This window comes from Harmonia axyridis, chromosome X (assembly GCF_914767665.1).
Source record: "Harmonia axyridis chromosome X, icHarAxyr1.1, whole genome shotgun sequence".
Taxonomy (NCBI): domain Eukaryota; kingdom Metazoa; phylum Arthropoda; class Insecta; order Coleoptera; family Coccinellidae; genus Harmonia; species Harmonia axyridis.
This window is the reverse complement of record NC_059508.1, coordinates 34,429,703-34,437,202: the sequence shown is the minus strand read 5'-3', so window position 1 is coordinate 34,437,202 and position 7,500 is coordinate 34,429,703. Positions and strand designations below refer to the sequence as shown.

Sequence of the window (7,500 nt, the reverse complement as noted above, 5' to 3'; positions counted from 1 at the left end):
AGACCATGCGATCAGCTTAAAGTTATTCAGAGTCACCAAATTGTACGATGACGAGCGAACCCGCCACCTATTGGTTTTGATCTAATAAAAGCGCTCCTTCCGTTCCCGGTCGGAGCTCTATTTGCATGTATTAGCTCTAGAATTACCACAGTTATCCAAGTAAATGTGGGTACGATCTAAGGAACCATAACTGATTTAATGAGCCTTTCGCGGTTTCACCTTAATTTGGCTTGTACTGAGACATGCATGGCTTAATCTTTGAGACAAGCATATGACTACTGGCAGGATCAACCAGGGAACTGCGTGCTTATACGATCGGTCCACGAGATTGCCGGTATGGCCAAACCCGTTCGCCTCTCGTCATGTGGCACTAGCCATGTCGATTGACTTCGACTAGCGCCGCACATCAGTAAGTGCAAGTCCTCGACGAAACGACGTAACAGCCCCCAGTCAGCATGAGACTCAAGCTATATATACATCATCATCATCTCGGACAAAACACCGATCAAAAATGAGAAAGTTTCTAGAAACAATCCCTCGCCAAGGCGTCCATATATAATACGAACCCCCGGCTATCAACTAATTTCTTATACACATTCCATCTCGACCCTTCGCTATACATGTGAATATAACGACACGGTGATTCGAGATTCAACAATATTTGTCGCTCGGAACGAATTGAGTGGTTGCAAATTTTTTGTGAACATAACCCGCAACGGGCAGAGGATCACGATTTTAAGGTTGGTCGCTTAAAGGCCATTCGACTACAAAGAGACGAAGCGGACCGCGACCTCGCTGCATGAGGTTGACGAAAGCGACCCAAGATGCGAAAGCCGAAACCAACACACCTTGCCAGTACCCAAACGCCGAGGTCGGATTCGGGTCTACCACTTACCAACTGAATATCATCCTAAAAAGAACTCCAAACAGTCTAGGACAGGACCCATTCTCCACCCCTTCTATATATGTCAGGAGAACCCCGGATTCCCCTCCAGACACGATTTAGCAAACTTTTCCCGATCGATCCGACCCACCGAGGCCGTTTCGACCGTTCGCCGCGCCTACTAGAGCTGATTTCTTCGGACTCCGATCAGAAAATCCGCCGATGCATGTCGTTAACACCTAGTCCGCCTCGTCCGATCGATCGAGGCCGTTTCGACCGTTCGCCGCGCCTACTAGAGCTGATTTCTTCGGACTCCGATCAGAAAATCCGCCGATGCATGTCGTTAACACCTAGTCCGCCTCGTCCGATCGATCTAGGCCGTCTCGATCCACCCATCGCGCATCGAAAGTCGCATCTCTCGAACTCCGATCCGGAAATCGGCCGATGCATCACGTTAACTATTTCTTATATATCTAATATAATATACATCGAGACGGTAAGAATTCTTTTAATCGAAGATATACATATACTTCTCATCAATATCCAAAAGCTTATCGAAAAATAAATTACTCAACTTTTACGTGAAGAATCGTCCACCCAAACCTTATCCCCTATATATGTCAGGAGAACCCAAGGTTCCCCTCCAGACACGATTTAGCAAACTTTTCCCGATCGATCCGACCCACCGAGGCCGTCTCGACCGTCCGCTGCGCCTACTAGGGCCGATTTCTTCGGACTCCGATCAGAAAATATACCGATGCATGTCGTTAACACCTAGTCCGCCTCGTCCGATCTATCTAAACAGTCTCGACGCACCCAACACTCTTTCAAAGTCGGATTACTCGGACTCAATCTGAAAATGGACCGATGCATGACGTCAACACTTAGCCCGCCTCGTCTGATCGATCTAAGCCATCTCGACCCACCCAACACGCCTTCCAAGTCGGATCACTCGGACTTCGATCTGAAAATCTCCGGACTCATTTTTATGAATATCCCCAGTCAGTAAGAACGTTATTTCGCCAATATATACCAACAATAAACCATATTCCAATAGCTGAACCAAAAATATAATTCCCGATCCAAACGTTCTGCATCGCCCAACGCGACCACCTTCCCTATATATGTCAGGAGAGCACAGGGTTCCCCTCCAGACAACACTTACGCTCTATCCCCGACTCTCGGTCGATCGATAGGCCAGGTCAGCGGTGTCTGTTTCGGCCGAAGCTCGGACTTTGGTCAAAATGTTCCGATACAAAATTTGAACCAAGATAGATACAGATATGATTCCTTCTTAAATATACGTTGATTATCGAACAGAATATGGTAAATATTTTGCGATGACCGAGGATTTCATGAATTTTTTTTTTTTTCGAAAAAATTTTCTGTTATCGGAATTTCCTCAAATTTCATTTGGTTGCCTACTAATGCATATTAAAAACGATAATCAACAATCAGAATCATTATTTATCATTTATTTCAATTTTTATAATGAAAAACGTTCACGTCCTTTCGCGCCTCTCGATCGTCGTTTACGTGATGCATCGGTCAGCCCTAGTTTACGTGGTGCATCGGTAAGATCGAGTTCACGTTCTGCATCGGTAAGATCCAGTTCACGTGGTGCATCGGTAAGATCGAGATTACGTGGTGCATCGGTAAGATCGAGTTTACGTGGTGCATCGGTAAGATCCAATTCACGTTCTGCATCGGTAAGATCCAGTTCACGTGGTGCATCGGTGAGATCGAGTTTACGTTCTGCATCGGTGTGATCTAGTTTACGTTGTGCATCGGTAAGATCGAGATTACGTGAAGCATCGGTATGATCGAGTTTACGTTCTGCATCGGTCTGGACTTAGAGATATATTTTCGACGTGAAAATGTTCCGATACAACTTTTGAACCAGGATAGTTAGAGAGATGATTTTTTCTGGGATGTACGTTGATTGGGGAATGGATTGTGGAAAATAACTTGCCATGACCGAGGTGTTCTCGAATTTTTTTTTTTTTTCGAAAAATATTTTCTGATTTTGGATTTTACTCAAATTTGATTTCGTTGCCTTCTAATGTGTTCTAAAAGAGTAAATCAGTAATCAGAATCGAAAAATATTTTTCGGATTTTTTTTTTTTTTGAAAAAAATTTTCTGATTTTGGAATTTCCTCAAATTTGATTTGGTTGCCTTCTAATGTGTTTTTAAAGCGTAAATCAGTAATCAGAATCAATATTCATTGTCGACTTTAATTTTTATAAGGAAAAATGTTCACGTCCTTAAACGCCTCCCCATCATTAGCCCGAGTCCAAGTCGATGTCAGTCCCGAGCGGACGGTGTCAGATACTACCTATCGCCCCGGTCTGGACTTGGCGAGGTATTTCGACGTGAAATGTTCCGATACAACTTTTGAACCAGGATAGTTAGAGAGATGATTTCTTCTATGTTGTACGTTGATTGTGGAATGGATTGTGGGAAATAACTTGCCATGACCCAGGTGTTCTTGAATTTTTTTTTTTTTCGAAAAAAATTTTCTGATCTTGAAATTTCCTCAAATCTGATTGCGTTGCCTTCTAATGTGTTCTAAAAGAGTAAATCAGTAATCAGAATCAATATTCATTGTCGACTTTAATTTTTATAAGGAAAAATGTTCACGTCCTTAAACGCCTCTCCATCGTTACCCCGACTCCAAGACGATGTTAGACCGGAGCGGACGGTGTCAGATGCGACCGATCTCCCCGGTCTGGACTTAGCGAGATATTCCGACGTGAAATGTTCCGATACAAAAATTTAACTGTGATAGTTAGAGAGATGGTTCCTTTTGTGATGTACGTTGATTGTGTAATAGAATATGGAAATAAACTTGAGATGACCGAGGTCTTCTGGGATTTTTTTTTTTTTTCGAAAAATATTTTTCGATTTCGGAAATCCCTCAAATTTCATTGAGATATGTCCTAATGTGTTCTTAAAGCTTAAATCAACAATCAGAATTAATATCCAAAAGTTATTTCATTTTTTATGAGGAAAAACGTTCACGTCCTTTCCGCTCCCAAAAAGTGAGATATCATAGAAAATATCGCAATATATGTTGTTTACGGCCATACCACGCTGAAATTGCCAGTTCTCGTCAGAACACTGAAGCCAAGCAGCGTCGGGCGCGGTTAGTACTTGGATGGGTGACCGCTTGGGAACACCGCGTGCTGTAAGCTTTTTTTTTACGTTCTGCATCGGTCTGCCGAGATAACGTGGTGCATCGGTATGATCGAGTTTACGTTCTGCATCGGTAAGATCGAGATTACGTGGTGCATCGGTAAGATTGAGATTACGTGGTGCATCGGTAAGATCGAGATTACGTGGTGCATCGGTAAGATCGAGTTTACGTGGTGCATCGGTAAGATCCAATTCACGTTCTGCATCGGTAAGATCCAGTTCACGTGGTGCATCGGTGAGATTGAGATTACGTGGTGCATCGGTAAGATCGAGTTTACGTGGTGCATCGGTAAGATCCAATTCACGTTCTGCATCGGTAAGATCCAGTTCACGTGGTGCATCGGTAAGATTGAGATTACGTGGTGCATCGGTAAGATCGAGTTTACGTGGTGCATCGGTAAGATCCAATTCACGTTCTGCATCGGTAAGATCCAGTTCACGTGGTGCATCGGTAAGATTGAGATTACGTGGTGCATCGGTAAGATCGAGTTTACGTGGTGCATCGGTAAGATCCAATTCACGTTCTGCATCGGTAAGATCCAGTTCACGTGGTGCATCGGTAAGATGGAGATTACGTGGTGCATCGGTAAGATCGAGATTACGTGGTGCATCGGTAAGATCTACTTTACGTTCTGCATCGGTCTGCCCTTGTTTACGTGGTGCATCGGTAAGATCGAGATTACGTGAAGCATCGGTATGATCGAGTTTACGTTCTGCATCGGTCTGCCCGATATTACGTGGTGCATCGGTTCAGCCCTAGTTTACGTTGTGCATCGGTCTGGACTTAGAGATATATTTTCGACGTGAAAATGTTCCGATACAACTTTTGAACCAGGATAGTTAGAGAGATGATTTTTTCTGTGATGTACGTCGATTGGGGAATGGATTGTGGAAAATAACTTGCCATGACCGAGGTGTCCTCGAATTTTTTTTTTTTTCGAAAAAAATTTTCTGATTGTGGAATTTTCTCAAATTTGATTTGGTTGCCTCCTAATGTGTTCTAAAAGAGTAAATCAGTAATAGGAATCGAAAAATATTTTTCGGATTTTTTTTTTTTTCGAAAAAAATTTTCTGATCGTGGAATTTCCTCAAATTCGATTTGGTTGCCTTCTAATGTGTTTTTAAAGCGTAAATCAGTAATCAGAATCAATATTCATTGTCGACTTTAATTTTTATAAGGAAAAATGTTCACGTCCTTAAACGCCTCCCCATCATCAGCCCGAGTCCAAGTCGATGTCAGTCCCGAGCGGACGGTGTCAGATACTACCTATCGCCGAGGTCTGGACTTGGCGAGATATTACGACGTGAAATGTTCCGATACAACTTTTGAACCAGGATAGTTAGAGAGATGATTTCTTCTATGTTGTACGTTGATTGTGGAATGAAATACGGAAAATAACTCGCCATGACCGAGGTGATTACGATTTTTTTTTTTTTTTCGAAAAAAATTTTCTGATCGTGGAATTTTCTCAAATTTGATTTGGTTGCCTCCTTATATGTTCTAATAGCGATAATCAACAATCAGAATCAAAATCCATGATCGGGTTTGATTTTTATAAGGAAAAATGTTCACGTCCTTTTTTTCAACCCCGACTCATTGACGATGTTAGAACCGAGCCGGCGGTGTCAGATACGACCGATCGCCCCGGTCCCGATCGTCATTTACGTTGTGCATCGGTCTGCCCGAGATTACGTGGTGCATCGGTATGATCGAGTTTACGTGGTGCATCGGTAAGATCCAATTCACGTTCTGCATCGGTAAGATCCAGTTCACGTGGTGCATCGGTAAGATGGAGATTACGTGGTGCATCGGTAAGATCGAGATTACGTGGTGCATCGGTAAGATCTACTTTACGTTCTGCATCGGTCTGCCCTTGTTTACGTGGTGCATCGGTAAGATCGAGATTACGTGAAGCATCGGTATGATCGAGTTTACGTTCTGCATCGGTCTGCCCGATATTACGTGGTGCATCGGTTCAGCCCTAGTTTACGTTGTGCATCGGTCTGGACTTAGAGATATATTTTCGACGTGAAAATGTTCCGATACAACTTTTGAACCAGGATAGTTAGAGAGATGATTTTTTCTGTGATGTACGTCGATTGGGGAATGGATTGTGGAAAATAACTTGCCATGACCGAGGTGTCCTCGAATTTTTTTTTTTTTCGAAAAAAATTTTCTGATTGTGGAATTTTCTCAAATTTGATTTGGTTGCCTCCTAATGTGTTCTAAAAGAGTAAATCAGTAATAGGAATCGAAAAATATTTTTCGGATTTTTTTTTTTTTCGAAAAAAATTTTCTGATCGTGGAATTTCCTCAAATTCGATTTGGTTGCCTTCTAATGTGTTTTTAAAGCGTAAATCAGTAATCAGAATCAATATTCATTGTCGACTTTAATTTTTATAAGGAAAAATGTTCACGTCCTTAAACGCCTCCCCATCATCAGCCCGAGTCCAAGTCGATGTCAGTCCCGAGCGGACGGTGTCAGATACTACCTATCGCCGAGGTCTGGACTTGGCGAGATATTACGACGTGAAATGTTCCGATACAACTTTTGAACCAGGATAGTTAGAGAGATGATTTCTTCTATGTTGTACGTTGATTGTGGAATGAAATACGGAAAATAACTCGCCATGACCGAGGTGATTACGATTTTTTTTTTTTTTCGAAAAAAATTTTCTGATCGTGGAATTTTCTCAAATTTGATTTGGTTGCCTCCTTATATGTTCTAATAGCGATAATCAACAATCAGAATCAAAATCCATGATCGGGTTTGATTTTTATAAGGAAAAATGTTCACGTCCTTTTTTTCAACCCCGACTCATTGACGATGTTAGAACCGAGCCGGCGGTGTCAGATACGACCGATCGCCCCGGTCCCGATCGTCATTTACGTTGTGCATCGGTCTGCCCGAGATTACGTGGTGCATCGGTCTGGACTTAGAGATATATTTTCGACGTGAAAATGTTCCGATACAACTTTTGAACCAGGATAGTTAGAGAGATGATTTTTTCTGGGATGTACGTCGATTGGGGAATGGATTGTGGAAAATAACTTGCCATGACCGAGGTGTCCTCGAATTTTTTTTTTTTTTTCGAAAAAAATTTTCTGATCGTGGAATTTTCTCAAATTTGATTTGGTTGCCTCCTAATGTGTTCTAATAGCGATAATCAACAATCAGAATCAAAATCCATGGTCGGGTTTGGTTTTTATAAGGAATAATGTTCACGTCCTTTTTCGCCTATGTTCTTTTTCGACGTGAAATGTTCCGATACAACTTTTGAACCAGGATAGTTAGAGAGATGATTTTTTCTGGGATGTATGTTGATTGACGTACGAAACTTGGAAAAAAATAGAAAAGACCGAGGTACTCTAGAAAAAAAAATTTATTGAAAATATTTTTTTGATTTCGGAATTAATTCG

The 7,500-nt window shown here is 41.9% G+C and overlaps 2 non-coding genes across 2 annotated transcripts in view; one reads left to right on the top strand and one right to left on the bottom strand.

The window, feature by feature from the left end:
• LOC123687716 overlaps positions 1-298 on the bottom strand; it is a 1,905-nt gene extending 1,607 nt beyond the window's left edge. The window contains exon 1 of the ribosomal RNA XR_006749426.1: positions 1-298. This exon is cut by the window's left edge and continues 1,607 nt beyond it. This is a non-coding gene — a ribosomal RNA (small subunit ribosomal RNA).
• Positions 299-3,959: 3,661 nt separating this feature from the next.
• LOC123688258 lies at positions 3,960-4,078 on the top strand. The gene has a single exon (XR_006749803.1). It is a non-coding gene; the product is annotated as a 5S ribosomal RNA (ribosomal RNA).
• The last annotated feature ends 3,422 nt before the right edge of the window (positions 4,079-7,500 follow it).